Here is a 17,241-nt window from a genome sequence, read left to right as displayed (position 1 = left end):
TATTTATTTAAAAAATATTTATTTGTTTAGTTATGGTTTCTCCCAAATAAATGTATAGTCATCAAAGGGAAAGGTTTATCTGTTTTCTTTTTTTGTCTTTGGAATTTATGAGCCTAAAACATTGCTTTGCACATAGTGGAGAGATCTTTAACAAATACTTGTTAAAAAGATTTAAATTGAATTGGATTGTACTGAATGAAATGGTAGAGTATCTACAGGGAAAGGAGGAGTTCATTAGCAGAAAGTGGGTAGGGGAGAACCCTGAAGATAAATTTGTAAGAGCGTTGAGGGACATCCCAATTATGTGGACTATGATAGTTCTTTTACTTAAAAGCAATTAAAACCATTCTTGAGATTTAATTGAATCAGAGAATTAAAAACTCAGGCTGTTGATATCACTTTCTGGTTACCAAAGTTAAAAAGACATGAGAAGCTTACACTGCTTTCTTACCTTGAAGTCCACCATAGGTCCCTCATAAATAAGGCAGCTGCTCAGGGAAATTGATGAGCCTGCATATCATTTCTTTGTTAATGTTAAGTAAATACATACACACAAAGATACATACATACACATATACACACATAAATATTCACCCACCCATGTATATGTACATATATACACACATATATGTATATGTATATGTAAATAAAATATTGAAGGACCTACAAGTGTCTCATTTCTTTTCAATATCCAACCTAAATTACCAGGGAACAAGCTTGAGTTATATCAACCCCATTTCTACAAGTTTTTGTTGGGAGACTATATATTTTGAGGAAATTGTACTAAGGATGTCTATATCTGAGACAGGAAAGAGGAAATGTAAAGAGGCAAGGACATTATTGGATGTCTTGCTTTTCTAGGGTTAGCTTCAATTGTTTTACCCCATGATTAGAAAATATCCTCTTTCAAGGAACATTCTTGTTGAGAACATTGATTCTTTATCCACAGGCAAATTTTGGAGGAGGGAGAGTAGTACAGAGTTATACTTTCCTCCTCATTCTTTTTTTAGGATCATTCCCACAAGACCTCAGTAATAGGATCAGTGTCTCTCTAATGCAGCTTCTTTCACATCACTCACAATAACTTGGGGTGGAAGGGTGGTGGGGCTCTTTAATTAAAAGAAGACAAAGAACTGACTGATCTTTGTTATTGGCCACAGCTTCCCTGGCTGTGCCTTTCCCTGTCCCTATACAACATGGGATAGGCCTATGAAAAAGCTTCTCCTGGTATCTGACTGTCCCACATTTCCCTAACATAGTTTCCAGTCATGTATTGACATAAAAAGTCACAGCCATGTGGACACTAGGCCTTCTAGACTTGGTAGTTTTATGAAACCCAGAGGAGTCACCTTATCCTGTCCTCCTAACTGGACATATAAAGAACATGGGGAGGGGGTAACAGAAATTAAAGTCACTGTATCCTTTTTGTATATCTTTTCTGTGTTAGGAAACAGAAACACTAAGGAACAGTTAGGAACCCATAAACATCATTTTTCTGTGTAAACCTCCTTATGTTAAATGGTCACTGACTTGGGAGTGCTTCATCTTGTCACAACATCAACCTGAACTAAAAATGCTGGTGTTAGAGTCTTCCTTTCCACAATATCCCATTAATGTTTGATATAGTTGAGGGTAAGTTGGAGAAGCGTCAGCTAGATGGCACAGTGGATAGACTGTCAGGCCTAGAGTCAGGAAGATTCATCTTTAGGACTTCAAATCTGGCTTCAGACACTAGCTGTGTGACCCTAGGCAAGTCACTTAACCTTGTTTGCCTCAGTTTGTCATGTGTAAAATGAGCTGGAGAAGGAAATGACAAGCCACTCAAGTATCTTTTTTCAAGAAAACCCCAAATGGGGTCACAAAGAGTCTAAAATGACTGAACAATGACTGAACAAAGTAGAATAAAGGCATAGGATTAGAAGTCAAACTTAGATTTGAATCTTGCTTCTACCACTAGCCTAGTAAATTAAAATTTCTATTCTTTAGTGGCTTTGTTCCTCAAATAGGAAACATTATCTCTATCTACAGGAAATGTTAGAGTTTAAAAAAGTCTTAAAGACCACTTAATTTAAAGATAATGAACCTAAGATTTTCAGAGAATGTCTTTTCTAATATCACAGAGTTAGTTAATTATATGTTTAGGACTGGGACAAAAAATCCCTGCCTAATGATTCGGTATTCTTTCTTGTATCGCAGGTTTGTTGTAGGTTTTTGCATAGGATGTGGCTTTGAATTCTAATCAACATTTGATACCTGTATGACCTTTATTAAATCATTCCACTTTTATGGATGTCAGTTTTCTCATCTATAAAATAACATGACCTAAATAGATGACTTTTGAAGTCTCTTCCAACTCTCAATGATCTTATCCTGCAAAATGAATGATATAAATAAATGTGAGTGGGGAATGTCATTGTCTTCATCATTACTAATGTTCATACAAAGTGACAAACATATCCTCCAGAATTTCCGCTCTTTATTTCATCAGAGATTTGGGACAGGCCAAGGCTACTACTCATATAAGAAGAAAAAAATGAAGCCATTGCTTCCCTACCAAAAAGCTCCTTGACTCACCAGTATGCCAAAGTCTGGTTCAGATCAGATTAATTTGGGGGTTTGAAGTTTGATTGTACCTACAGATCTACTATGCAGCTTTTTTTTTTTGGAGGGATCCAAGGGTTTTATTTCTCGTCATTCTGTGGTGGCATACAAAAATGCTAGCAGACAAAGGAAATAAAGGGTTAGGGAACATAATTAATGCCTGGCGGTATTTCATAGCACAGTGCTTTCTCCATGATGGCTTCTTGGAAGTAAGGGCTCAGGGAGCACAGCAGGGGCCCCCCTGCAGCCTCAGGCCTACCTACTGACACTTGACAAATCCTTTCAGATCTTCCAGAAAGTTGATGTCCTGGTTCTAAGGCCGTGCTGAGCTCAATCAGTTCGTCTGCGAATGTGTTATCCACCCCACGGTGAGCCAGGAAGTCCATCAAGTGATCATACAGGGCCTAGTCGAGGGAGTCCGCGTTGAGTGTGTAGTTTGTATCCTTCCAGTCTCCAGATTCACTGGTGGGCTGAAAGCTAACTTTCAGGATGAAGATGTCACTCTCATCCTCTTCTTCCTGTCCAACCTCATCTTCTGGATAGTGGCAGTCCAGCACAAGGGCCTTCTTGGTATTGTCCTTCACAACCTCCACCACGTGATGTAAGTTCAGCCTCTTGATGTTCTTGGGTTTTCTGTCCCTCTGGTGGCTCATCATCAAGTGTCAGTGGGATACTGTTGTTAATATTGAGTGTGCCTGTGATCCTCTCACCAGCTACTCTCTGGACTGCCTTGGCTTCTGTCCCTTGCACACCCAGTTCCCAATCCCCAGACATCTTGGGGAGGATTTGTGTTTCTGGATCTTCCTCCCCTCTAATTTTATCTGTCAGGAATTCAGCAAAGGCCTTGTCCCCCTCCGTGTGGAGCCCCCCTGCACGAGCACGAACAAATAAACATAGACCAGGCGCGCTCCCCAGCGGCTGCAGGAGCCCCTGCCCACTGGCAACTCCTCCTCCAAAGGCGCGGGTGGCGGCTGCCACAGTGGGGCGCAACGTCAGGAGGGCTACGGGGTGCAGGGTCCGGGCCGCAGAGCACAATGGCAGGGACAGCAGCAGCGGGGCCATGACCGACACACGCGGGGGGGGGGGGGGAATGGGAACTGCGACGGAGACCGGAAGGACCAACTATGTAGCTTTTTAAGTGGCTTGGGTCATTTATGTATTCTTACTCTGTAATGCTGACCTTATCACTATTAAGGATTGATAATTCAGCAATTACATCACATTATAAAATTAATACTCATTTTAGTTAGCAACTTTATCTGTAGAAAAAATTTAATTGAAATATTAATGAAATATCCTAAAATGATAATATTCACAGTAATTTAAAACTGAGAAGGTTGTGGAAAGAGGATTCATAAAGGTATCTGTAAGTATATATGAACACATTCTTTCCTATTTTTTAACCAGCTAAATTTGGATATACCTAGATCACATTTGGAAAAAATGTTGTTTAAGAATAACAAGCCCAAGAGTTTGCAAGTTCCAGTTAATAGCTCTCTTGACAAGGAATCAGGACTTTTCTATTCTTGGCTCTTCACTGAACAAGTCACATTTAGCAACGAAGTCAATGGCTCTGTGCATCTGTATCTTTAGCTGTAACACAGGGATAATAATACTGACCTACCGCACAGGGGACTTATGATGATTAATTGGATAATGTCTTTAAAGTGCTTCCAGCTACTCAGAAGAAATGTACTATATGGCTATTAAGTGCTGTTATTCTAAGCTGTTGTTTTTGATGTGCTATTTGTGACTGACTGTACAATAATTATGAGCAAAATTACTTCCTCTGATACAGAAGTCCAATATGTATTGATTTAAAAATATATACTCCAGAATATGTTCAGTTGTTCAAGGTCACTAAGTAATGAGGTTCTCTATAGAGTTTTCAGCTGCATTTTTAGATTACTTTCTTTGCCCAAAACATTATTTATTTATTTTTATTCTTGTTATTACATGGTTTGAATTTCTAAGTTGTCTAGAGATAAATTGTACAAGACCTGATCAAATTGCATAAAAATATTCAAATACAGAATGAGTCCATAAAGTCTATTAAATTATAGCCATGATTTAATATACTATTTAATTTCAACATTGTTTTTCTATGATTTTTACAATCTATTAATTAAATATTTACTAAGCACCTTCTGTATATAGCAGGTTAGTCATAGTTAGTATGACTTTTCCTGCAATTTCAATATATTACTCTCATCCCTGACTTCTTCAACAGTATGACACATGCCCAATACAGTTCTTATCTTTCCCCATTTTCTGTCTTTGAACTGAAAGAAGAGAGTTTTTTGAGATACTACATGTAAATCATGACCCATGAATTGTTTCTACAAAGTACTAGGTGGTGACTGAGGTGATAAATCTAGACTCCAATTAATATAAATGGAGTTCTACCTGTTCTATTAAGTGAACACAAGAATTAGTATCAGATGTCTAGAGGAAAGTAACTATTGAACATAAACATACTGTAAACCATATGGCTCCTTTAAAGTGGGTTCTTATTGATCAGAGGTTTGATGATTGTCTCTTACTACACATATTCAACTCTAGTCTCTAAGATGCCCCTAAGTTGCATGAGTTGTATATAATATGTTTTCAGGCTGTCTTTACAAAGCTGTATCTATCATGTGGAATATATTTTTACTATAAAAAATATTTTAACTAACTTATCTTCCTAAAAACTCAAGTATGCACAATTACCTTTTCTCACAAGTTTAATAGCTTTCATTTCTTTCAACATTCGCTTTTCCCTCAGATTCTATGACTGTATTATAAGTCATCGAGTTTAGGTTACTTTTTTTTTTATCACTGAAGAAACCCTAAGTCCCAGGATATCTTTCATAGAGGATTCAGGAAAGAGGATAATTTTTGAAGCATATTACCGGAGGTAACAACACCCTGGTTCTATCTTGCTTTGGATTGGTTGTTGTCCTTTGTTCTCTAAGAGGACCAAAATGACATCACTATGTTAGAGTCAAGTTTCAGTGTATCTGACTGACTGTGGCTGATCAGACCAAAATGAGCTCAGATTGCTCTACCACAGGTTGGACACAAATAGTTCATGTGAACATTTGGGGTGGATACTCTAAATTTGTGCATCCTGTGTTTCCTTTGAGCTGTTTCAAATCTGCTTTGCTCATAGATCACAGAACCTTCTCTCATGAGGGCATGCCGTGATGAGTGGTCCTGTGCCAATGTCTCCCATGTCATACAATCAATTCCAAAGTTCTTAAGAGAGGCCTTGAGAGTATCCTTGCATCGTTTCCGACCACTGTGTGAAAGCTTGCCCTATGTGAGTTCTCATTAAATAGTCTTTTTGGGAAGCATATGTTTTGCATTCAAAGTAGCCAGGCCATTGGAGTTGTACTCTCTGAAGCAGTATTTGAATGCTTGGAATTTTAGTTTGAGAAAGCACCTCAGTGTCTGGTATCTTATCCTCCCAGGTGATCTTCAAAATCTTCCTAAGACAATTCAAATGGAAGCAATTCAGTTTCCTTGCATGGCGCTTCTATACTGTCCAGGTTTCATAGGCATACAACAGTGAGGTCAGCACAATGGCTCCATAGACTTTTGTTTGGTAGTCAGTCTAAAACCTCTTCTCTCCTGTACTTTCCTTAGAAGTCTCCCAAACACTGCGCTAGCTCTGGCAATGCAAGTGTCAACCTCATTATCAGTGTGCACATTCCCTGGAAAATACACTACCAAGGTAAGTGAACTTAGCCACAGAATTCAGAACTTCTCCATTTGTTGTTCCAATGGTTCCACCTCTAGATGGTGATGTGGTGGCTGACAGAGCACCTGTGTTTTCTTGGTGTTAGTTGTTAGGCCAAAATTAGTACAAGCAGCAGAGAATTGATCCATACTTTGTTGTATCTCAGCTTTAGAGGCTGCATTGAGTGCACAATCATCTGCAAACAGAAAATCATGCTCCAACACTCCCTTCACTTTGGTCTTGGCTTGTAGCCTTTTCAAGTTGAAGAATTTACCATCAGTGCAGCAGCTGACCTTGACGCTGTGTTCATCCTAATTGAAAGCATTTGACAACATGATGGACAACATCATGCTAAAAAGCATGGGAGCAGGCACACAGCCTTGTTCCACTACATTGGTGACTGGGAAAGCACAAGAACATTGCCCATTACCCAGAACCTGGACAAGCATGCCATCATGAAATTGATATGCAATGCTGATGAATTTCTCCAGGGAACCAAATTTTGACATAATTTTCCATAAACTCATGACTGACAGTATCAAAGTCCTTGGTCAGATCTAATCTAGGAATTAGTGAATGAATGGAAAACATTATTACACACTTGCTAAGTAACTGGAACAGTGCTAAAGCCATATTAATTGCAAAACTAGAACAATCTGTGTTTTCAGAGAACTTAAAGACATTCTAATATGGGGAGACAACAGTTGTAAGGTGGTGGTAGCCAGGGAAGAAAGGGTATTGTTCTGGAGAATTCACAGAGAAAGTGAGTGGAGGAAATTTGGAAACCAAATGACTTGCCCTTTTCAGAGACAATGAAGGTATTGATTTGATTTGTGTAGTCAGTAAAAGAAGCAGAGAATTGTGAATGGGATTAGGTGAGTTCAGGGGAAGGACAAGTAGAAAGGAGATGGCTAGAAGGGCCAGTCAAATGGGATGTGAAACATACTCCAGAGTCAAAAGCCAGATAGATATTGCAGGCCATGTACATTAACACAGGCTAACTTAGCAATTATGGCATCATATAGTCTCATGTCGGTGATTCCATAGCTGAGTGGATTGCTACCTAGGGCAAGCTTTCACAGAAGAAAGCATACACAACAAAAGCTGCCTGCCTTGAGCAAAAGTAAGGGAGGTTAACAGGAATAATATCTACATGTTGCATAACTTTTACCATCTTCTGTAATTTCCCCTTAGTCTTTTCTCTGGTTTTACTTTTATAAATCCCTTTATCTTACCTTGTGGGAACTTGTGAGATGGCAATGGCAGAGAGGAATGAGGAAGTGTTCTAATCAATCTGTTCAGTGAGATTCTGAACTATGATCAGCACTGCCAAGAAGCGATAGACATTCAAAGGTCAGAATAACTTTCATTTGTCTACAGGCAGGTAAGATGAGGGAATATGTCCTTAATGTCTCTTGTTTTTAGTCTATGATCCTATTATGAATAAATGCTCTTTCTGTTACTTTTTCACAAGCTATGAGTACAACATCTTATTATTCTTCTACATCCTGAAGTCTAGGAAGGGAGCAGGAGGGTTAAGATCTGATGAAGGAAGACACTTTCAAAAGGGACCATTTGATGTAATTTATTTTCACTTTATTTTATATCCATTGTACGATGAATGTGTATGTAGAATGGTAAGTCTCTGACTTGACTTTCCTCAAGTATGATCTAATATGTTAACTTCCACAGAAAACCTTTCCCAGGAGCAGCTAAGAGGTACAATGGCTAGAGCACTGACCCTGAATTCAGGAGGACCTGAGTTCAAATCCAGCCTTGGGTTTGACACCAGACACCTACTGTATGACTCTGGACAGCTCACTTAACCTGATTACCTTACCAAGAACAAAAAAAAGAGCCTTTCCCAGTGCCCCTTAATACTGTCTTCCTTTGTTGATTATTTAAAACTTATCCTGTGTAAATCATGTTGTACTTAGTTATTTACATGTATCTCCCCATTATACTGTGAGCTCCTTTATGTATCTTCCCATTATACTGTGAGAGAGGACATTTTGCCTTTCATTGTATTCGAAGTAATTAGCACAGTGTCTGGAATATGGCAGGTGCTTAATACGTATTTATTGTCTGACTACATGTATAAATGTTGTCAGTGAACAAAATGAAAGGAACCCCGATGGGGTAGAGGCTTGTAAGTAAGGTTCAGAGAGCAAATTCTGTGATTTAATATTTAATAAATATTCCATGATTCCCTAGACTAATTGTGTACCTGTCCAGTTCAGATTACTTAGATTTCACTGTTCCACTGGCCTTGGATGTAGTGGTAGGGGTGAGGAAGAGGGATGGAACCTAGTTTTTTCAAGGCCCAATACTTTTCTGATAGTGTAGATACTGTAGCCATTAGGCTTCCTCTGGAATATATCAGGATAGTAACTCACAAATCTCTAAACATCCTGATCTATATCTCACCACTAGAACCAAATGACTCCATAGGAAAAAGTGAGGGTGGCAACTTTGCACAGTCCTCCTTCATTTAAATCCAATTCACTTGCATGTCATGGCATTACCGTCATGCTATCATGGTCCTCTTTGAGAATTCAGGGCAAAGAATTCACAATGGGCTCGGGTAGAGCACCACCTGGTGGCTAATTAATGTAGGGCAATTAATGCAAACTGTAGGGTAAAAAAAATCATACGTTGAGGCACATGATCTAAATCCCCCTTGTAGGGTGCCACATCATGTGTTACAGAAATTAGGACTATTATTAAGACAATTACCTAAATTATTTAATTTAAGAATTTTGCTTTAATTTCAGGTGAAAAATTAGCCTAAGTTACTTGGCTATAATTATCTACTTCGATTATATTGACTGTGAAACTGTGTTGACTTGCCTTGAAAGTATAAATATACAAAAATAATTAATACATTATAATTTAATATCCTAGGGAAAATGAATGTGCTTCCAGTGTGTGTTAGCTGATTAGTGAAAAGAAATATGTTCAATGGTCAAATCCATATAAATATTTTTTTGACCCGAAAACAAAATATAATGTTATCTATTTATATATTTGAATGGCCATGAAAGGTTCTGAGTAACAAGAATCGTAGTAGATCTAGAAGGAAAAAATTGGTGTTAAGTGATGTTATTTCGTATTCTTGAGAGATAATTTACCTCTGATTATACGGGCTTGCTTATTTCCCAGATCCTTTCAATACCCAAATATATAAAGACATCAGTAACATTATCAGTCTAAAGACAACTAACTGGTAATGAAAGATATATTATTGCCATTTCATTTTAAAATGACAGAGGTAGTGTCCTCTTAATGAAGGCATTGGCAGGACTATAGTCAAAGTAGAAATTACCAGTCCAAAGGGACATTCTGGGAAGAGAAAGTAAAATCAAATTAACAATTGTTTATTAAACATGGACAATATCCAGAGATTATATTTAGATCTGGGATACAAAGATAAAAACACGTCTTGTCCTCAAAGAACTTACATTCTAATGGGGAAGACAACAGGCAAACAAGTATGTAAAAACAAGATACATGGGATAAATTAGAAGTATTCTCAAAGGAAAGATGCTAGCAGTAAGGGAGAGTGGGAAAGTTTTTCTGCAGGAGGTGAGATTTTAGCTAAGACCTGAAGAAACCCAGGGAAGTCAGGAATTGAAGATGAGCGGGGCATACTAGTCACTGACACTCAGTGAAAATGCATCAAGTTGGGAAATAGTATGTGCTAAACAAGGAATATTAAGGAGACCTAGATCACTCAATCTTAAGAGTATACTGAAGGGAGTAATAGATATGCAGTTTCATATTCAATCATCTTTTATTATTATTATTATACCATATTATGGAAATGCTTATTTCATTCCATAAATTAAAAATGAAATAAACAAATAAAAATATAGAGTATGCTGAGGGGAATAAAGTATAAGAAAAACAGCTTTAAAAGACAGAGGATTTCATATTTAATTCCATAGGTAAAAGGGAGCCACTAATAATGTAATAGGAACAGGAAATGGGGAAAGCTAGAGGATGCAGTGAATAGAGCACCCTCCCTAGAGTCAGGAGGACCTAAGTTCAAATCTGATCTCAGACACTTGACCCTTATTAGCTGTGTGACCTTGGGCAAGTCACTTAACCCAAATTGCCTTCCCTTCCCTCTTACAAAAAAAAAAGACTAGGAAAACCAGAATGCCAGAATGAAATCATATGTCTCAGTCAACAGGTCAATTCACATGAAACATTTTCTATTCTTGAGCTTTTACATGATATAAAACCCCTTTCAAAAAGATAAGTATATAGGATGATATATATCCTTCTAAAAATAACAGCATGGGGCAGCTAGGTGGCACAGTGAGTAAAGCACTGGCCCTAGAGTCAGGAGGACCTGAGTTCGGTTCTGGCCTTAGACACTTAACACCCACACAAAAAAACTAGCCGTATAACCTTGGGCAAGTTACTTAACCCCAATTGCCCTCCAAAAGGCAAAAAAAAAACAAAACATAACAGCAAAGTCAGCTTAATGATATTTCATGTTATAAAAATCATGAGACAAATAAAATTTCTCTCACTGCATTTTGACTTTTTTATTTAAAATCTATTTCTGTATCTCCATGTGCTTTAAGAAACAGCCATTCCAGTCAAACTGACCCTTTTTCTGTTCCTCATATGAAGTACTCCATATCGGGTCTCTGTGCTTTGCATTGGATATACTAATCCATTCTCCTTACAATCCCTAGTTTATTTCAAAACTGTTGAAGCCCCACCCCTTACAAGAAGCCTTTCCTGATCCCCACAGCTGTTAGTGTCTTCCTCTGAAATTATCCTGTATCTAATTTGCTCTGATTTTGTGTATAATCTGTTCATGTTGTCTCCCCCAACAGACTGTAAATATGTATTTGTATTCCCAAAGCCTAATACAAGGTCTGCCTCACTCTAGGTGCTTAATAAGTGCCTGTTAATTTATTAATAGGTGATTGCTATGTGACTCAGTGGATAGAGCGCTGGGCCTGGGTCTGGAAGACCTGAGTTCAAATGTGACCATATTTACTCACTATCAGTGAGACCTTGGGCAATTTATTAAACCTCTTTTTGCCTTCATCTTTTGGAGAAGAAAATGGTAAACAGTTACAGTATCTTCACCAAGAAAACCCGCTGGATAATACTGGCATGATATGGTCCACTGGGTCACAAAGAGTTGGACATGACTCAATAACAACAACAATTGATTGACTGGTTGATTGATCCTTATTCCTAGAGAAAGCTGCACTTATTTTAATCAACATGCAGGTTCATTAAGTCAGAAACAAATGACTAAGGCAGACTTTAATAGAAAATAGGAACATCCCCAATGTGTGAGTGAAATACACATCAAGTACTAATCTGGACATGACTATCCCATTCTCTGGGAAATGGAAATTATTTTTCAAATAAGCTGAATAGCATTATGCACAAGTAACAAAGAAGAAAATATGCCTGGATTGGATATGGGAAGAAACAAAGAATACTTAGTGACCACAACTATTGCTGCCAGGAGCAGCAACACATCACACCTTTTCCCTTGGATTAACTGCATGCCACAATGAAAGAGCATCACACCAGCCTAGCTATGCCTCTGACACTTCGCTATTCAAAGAAAATTCATATTCAGCTTCTGGTCTTCATTTGGCTCTACTTGCCTATTGGATTATTCTGAAGCTCTGAATATAATTGAGGCTGGCTTTGATTTCTGTATTCAAGAAATAATGACACCCTGCTGGATCACAGCCATTGTTCCTGCAATAGTATCACAGACATGGACTTTGAGAAACACAGCTGTTTGACTTCCTAATGACTGGCAAAAAATATATTTATATATCTATCTATATCTTTCTAAGCCCAGTGCCTAGCACAGTGTCTGTCTCCTTATAGGTACTTAATATATAATTAATATATAATTGCTAATTGTACATGTGTATACATATAAATTATTTGTATTTGTTAATTGTTTATATATACATATATAATGATTTATTATTGTTCATTGAATATATGTATATGTACATTTATATAAATCAACAGAGGTAAATTATGTATTTATACAAACAATTAAAAAATACAATTGTATCCATATATAGAGAACTCTAGGATTTCTAAGAGGCAGAGAAGAGTAAGGAGTGTATTCCAGTTATAGAGAACAGACTATATAAGCTCTAGTTTGCTGATCCCTGAGCTCTGATATAGCACCCTGATCTAAATTCAACATCTCAGAGGTCTAATGGAGGCAGAAGATAGTAAGAAATACCTTCCCAACTCTTGGCATTATATTTATTTTAATTTCCTCTAATATCATATTAACTTCTTTTTGCCATGACATGATGATGGTGACTCATGCTGAGGTTGCAGTCTACTAGTTTAAGAAAGTAAAAAAAAATATGTATTCATCATTAAAACTAAACACAATAACAACAGATCTTTATTAATTAACTACTTTCCACCATGTGTTTCTTTTGATTCCCTCTATCAACTTCTTCCCTGGAATTATGGAATCAGTTTATTTAAGATTTAAGTATATAATTTGATTTTTATTTTAATTGATTTAATATTCTTATTTGGTTTTGTTTCATCATCACCTCTGAAAATTGTGCTTTTTTTGGTACTGAGAAAAATATATATGATCTACATTTTCCATATTCTAATATATTCAGTACCATTTATACAACTATTACATATGTCACAATTAAAATTTGCCAATAGAATACTTTTAGGTAGTAGATTTGAGTGTGAAGAAGGAAAGTTACTTTGAATGTCATGTATCATTGAAATGAATTTTATTGAAGAATTTTGTACATTTTTTGCATCCTCCCAATTAAGCTTGTGGTCTTTATAGACTATTCAGGGGTAGGGATATGAATGTACAATATTTCTAACAAGAAAATCTCTAAAATAAAATTGGGAAGCTAATTTTTTTAAATCAAGAAGTCAAAGCAAATTAAATACAAAGCATGATATTTTTCTTATTAGTTTTAATTGGGAAGACTTTAAAATTATGCCTTTCAGAAGGTAATTATTGTTCTACAAATTAAATATAAGTTTGGCTTAGCTTCAAATTTGTGACTGTTTAAGTTAAATAGTGTTTTTTGCTTAGTTATAACTCTTATCCTAAATTATCTATGTAAGCTTTGTGGATACTTTTCCCAACTTATACCCTCATAGATAAGTATCAGTTCCAGGAACAAGGCAATATGTCTCTCTCGTGGGTCTAAGGATATTCTGTAATCCTCTCTAATGCAATAATCTTAGCTTCCCACCAGAGTGCTTCTTTCCAAGATCATCAATTGAAAATAAATTTTAGTCAGGCAGCCTAATTTTTTTTTCCAGAGATGGGTTACTTTTTAAGGTAGTACAGTAAGAATAATGGAACAAAATATCCCCCAACCCAAAAGTCAGTGACACATTCTCCCACAAGTATATAGAGTAGGAGAAAGTTGCCTGAAGCTTAGAGAACCCATTGGCAAAGTGGTAACAAGTCATAGGTTCTAGCTGCTGGACATCCTTTTCTTCCATATCTGGGTGCTCCAAATGTTCACTTAAGCATGATATGGTTTATTTATTATGTTACTGATTTCAGAATGCTAACAGAAAGATGGGAAGTCTAATTCCTCTGTACCTTTCAAAGCTTATAAGGTCCTTCTCCAATCAAATGGGTGATGGAAGATGAGACCAAATCCAAGATAAAAGCCAAGTTCTCTTTCTCTACTCCCATCTCTTCCATCTCCCAGTTCTTCTTTATTGATTTTAGCTGGAATGCCACACATACTCCAACCTATCAGGTAACTCCCTTCTCATCTCTATTGATAATTTATAGACAATTCTTAGAGCATGACCAAGTTTCTCAGCCTCTTTCTACCTTTTCCTGTGCAAAATCATTCCAATCATTCTAGAGAATCAACTAAAAAATTGGATGAAATAATTAATAACTTCACAAAGTTGCAGGATATAAAATTAGCCTACATTAATCTTCAGCATTTCTATATATTATCAACAAAGTCGAGCAGCAAGAGATACAGTAATTCCATTTAAACTAAATTTAGATAACATACGTGAGATTCTACCAGCCAAGATAAACCCAGAAACCATATGAGCCCAAAAACAAAACACTTTTCACACAAATAAAGTCAGATCTTATGAACCGGAAAAACTTTAATTGCTCATGGGTTGGCTGAGTCAATATAATAAAAATGACAATCCTACCTTATTTAAATTTATTCAGTGCCATACCAAACTACCCAATATTATTTTATAGAACTAGAAAAAATAACAAAGGAAGAGCAAAAAGTTAAGAATATCAAGGAAAACAACAAAAAAGAAATGTAAAGGAAGATGGCTTAGCTGTACCAGATATCAAATTGTATTACAAAGTGGTAATTTAAAAAAAATGTAGAACTAGCTAAGAGATGGAGTGGTGGATCAGTAGAATGGATTCAGTTACACAATACATAGTAGTTAATGTCCATAGGAATCTAGTGTCTGATAAACACAGAGACCCAAGCTTTTGGGATAAGAAGTCAGTATTTGATGAAAACTAGTCAGAAAACTGGGAAACAGTTTGACAAAAACTAGGTATATAGATCAACATTTCACACAACATGCCAAGATAAGGTCAAAAAGGGTGCATGATTTAGACATAAAAGTTTATGTCATGAGAACATTAGGGGAACGTGGAATAGTTTACCTATAGATTTATGGTAATAGAAGAACTTATAGACAAAGAGGAAATCAAGAGCATTATTGGAAATAAATGGATGATTTTGATTACATTAAATCTAAAAAGTGCTTGCCAAACAAAATCAATGCAAACAATGTTAGAAAGAAAGCAAAAAACTGTGAAAACATTTTTTACAGCAAGTATCTCAAATAAATGACATTTCTCAAATATATAAAGAACTGTTTCAAATCTATAAGAATACAAATCATTCTCCAATTAATAAATGGTCCAAGGATATAAACAAGCAACTTTCAGACAAAGAAATCTAAGCTATCTATAATCACATAAAAAAAATTATCTAAATTACTATTTACGAGAAAAATACAAATTAAAAACAACTCTGGACTACCATCCCATACTTATCAGATTAGCTAATATGACAGAAAAGGAAAATGACAAATGTTGAAGGGGATGTGGGAAAACTGGAACTCTAATGCATTGTTGGTTGAATAGTGATCTGCTCTAAACATTCTGGAGTACAATTTGCAACTATGGCTGAAGGGCTATAAAACTTTGCATACCCTTTGACCCAGCAATACCACTACAAAGTCTGTATCCTAAAGAGATTTTTTTAAAAAAGGAAAAGGACCTATTTTATAATGTATTTATAGCAGATCTTTTTGTGGCAAAAAAAGTGGAAGTGAAGAGATGTCAATCAATTGGGGAATGACTGAACAAGTTATGGTATATGATTGTGACGGAATAATATTGTGTTATAAGAAATGACAAGTAGGATGCTTTCAGAAAAAATGTGTAAAGACACAAACTAATGCAAAATGAAGTGAATAGAAGCAGGAGGACATTGTACACAAAAACAACTATTATAACAATGATCATCTGTGATTAACATAGTTATTTTCAGCAATAAACTGATCTGAGACAATTTTGAAGGATGTATGACAAAAAAAAAATGCTATCTGCTTCCAAAGAAAGAATTGATGCAATCTGAATGAATATTGAGGCATATACTTTTAAATTTTTCTTTCTTTTTTTCTTTTTTGGCTAGTGTTTCCTTTACAGCATGACTAATATTGAAATATGTTTTGCATGACTGCACATGTATAGCCTAGATTAGATTGCTTGACTTCCCAATGAATGGAGGGAGGAAAGAGAATTTGGAACTCAGAGTTTACAAAATAAATATTGAAATTGTATTTACATGTAGTTGTAAATAAAATATTCAAAATCACACCAATTTTAACTATTTCAGAGTCTTTATTGAGCAATTGAAACAAAAACCTGTGATTGAGTTTGATTGTTTTCACCTGCCTAAATAAACTGCCCATCTTACCACTTGTTGTAGTTGAGGCAGAATGATGACTTTATTAGGTTAATCCCTTTACCATAGCTATCGATTATACACTTTAAAAAAAAATAAATTTTGTATTCAATACTGTCTTTCGTAATCATATATAACTCCATGCCGTGGAGTGGTGGATCGGTAGAAGAGATTCAGTTATACAATACGTAGTAGTTAATGTCCATAGTAATCTAGTGTTTGATAAACCCAGAAACACAAGCTTTTGGGACAAGAAGTCAGTATTTGACAAAAACTAGTTAGAAAACTGAGAAACAGTTTGGCAAAAACTAGGTATATAGATCAGCATTTCACACAATATACCAAGATAAGGTCAAAAAGGGTGTACGATTTAGACATAAAGGTTTATGGGATGGCAGATAATTCAGTGCTGTTCTGTCACATTAAAATTCTTATATATCCACAAGGGATTATAGCATACAATGTGAACACTGGAAGTTATTTTATTACTCTAAATTTGGGTAAACTGTCAAAATTGATGTTTAGATTAAAGTTTAAAACCTACTTCCCATAAAAGGAAATTTCAAACCTATACACTTTAGCTTTAGCTTAAATGCATTACAATCTAACTGGTTCTTTCCCCTTATATTTATAATGTAGATCAATTAAATTTGTGAATAATTTAATTGTTTATAATAACACTTTATCTTTTTTTATTGGCAGAATAGAAGGGTAGCAAATTTTTCATACTCAGAGGTTCCTTTCCTGAGATTCTCTCTCATCCTAATGCACAGATGCAATAGCAAGTTTATATTTTATCTATCCGTTTTCTACCATATGTAGCAGCAAGCACCCCAAGCGTCCTCAGGGTTTGCAGCTACCACAGGTTCTTGGTTCTGCTTTGTTAAAGGAAAGCAACTCAAAATGGGTTAACAAGCTTAC

The 17,241-nt window shown here is 36.0% G+C and overlaps 1 protein-coding gene and 1 pseudogene across 1 annotated transcript in view; both read right to left on the bottom strand.

Moving 5' to 3' along the window:
- The window catches only part of CDH12 (cadherin 12), a 1,453,320-nt gene that overhangs the window by 578,538 nt on the left and 857,541 nt on the right, over window positions 1-17,241 (bottom strand). The window lies entirely within an intron of this gene.
- LOC138171746 (complement component 1 Q subcomponent-binding protein, mitochondrial pseudogene) lies at window positions 2,713-3,678 on the bottom strand (annotated as a pseudogene).

Source organism: Petaurus breviceps, unplaced genomic scaffold, assembly GCF_028583685.1.
Source record: "Petaurus breviceps papuanus isolate PSGF00001 unplaced genomic scaffold, PetGlider_PUasm1.0 47, whole genome shotgun sequence".
In the NCBI taxonomy this organism is placed as follows: domain Eukaryota; kingdom Metazoa; phylum Chordata; class Mammalia; order Diprotodontia; family Petauridae; genus Petaurus; species Petaurus breviceps.
This window is presented reverse-complemented; position numbering and strand designations above follow the sequence as displayed.